Raw genomic sequence first — 802 nt, forward strand, 5'->3', positions numbered from 1 at the left:
GGGTTGTCTGCGTTTGGTGTGGTTTGTGTGTGGTTGTGTGTTATTTTTTTTTGGTTGTGTGTTTTTTGGTGTGTGTCTTTTAATTTTATATCCTTGTGTCTAACATCTTTTTCTCTATCCATTAATTTACCCCTCTATTCCCGCCAAAAGCACCAAAATCATCACATTTTAAAACATTTTTTCACAAATCAAAATTCCAAAAGGGCTTATGAGAAGACAAGGAGGGAAATTTCGTTTTAACAGGGCCTTGCCCCCCAGTTTTTCCCTTTCCCCCCTTTCCCCCAATTTTCCTCTTTTTCCTTTTTTTGGCTAGAAAATTTTATTTCTTTGCAATTGGGGAGGTCCAGTGCGAATTGGGTGGTTTTAAAATTATCCCCGTGCGGGTTTGAAAAAAAACCGGGTATTCTTCCCTTTTGGTATTTGGGCTGGTAAATTTTTAAATTATTTCCTGGAATGAATTTTCTGCTTTTGGTTTGGGTTTTGATAAAAAAAAATTTTAAATATTTATTTTTCCTTTAAATTATTAAAAATTTTAATGATTATAAAAGGACCCAACGCACACATTAAATACAACTAAAACAAACATTATATTTAAGGGGAATTAAAATTAAAAAAATTTTTATTTTTGAAAGTTTTTATTCCGGATAAAAAAAGGAGGGGCCGGATTGAACTGGTTTCCGGTCTTGGGGGAGGGGCCCTTAACCCGCCACCTCCTTGTTCTGCTTTCCTTTTTTTTATAGCTTCCTATATATTCTTTTCTATTTTTTGTTTTTAAATGTATTTTGGGGTTACGGTATATGTT

The sequence above is a fragment of the Penaeus monodon genome, chromosome 23 (genome assembly GCF_015228065.2).
Source record: "Penaeus monodon isolate SGIC_2016 chromosome 23, NSTDA_Pmon_1, whole genome shotgun sequence".
In the NCBI taxonomy this organism is placed as follows: Eukaryota; Metazoa; Arthropoda; class Malacostraca; order Decapoda; family Penaeidae; genus Penaeus; species Penaeus monodon.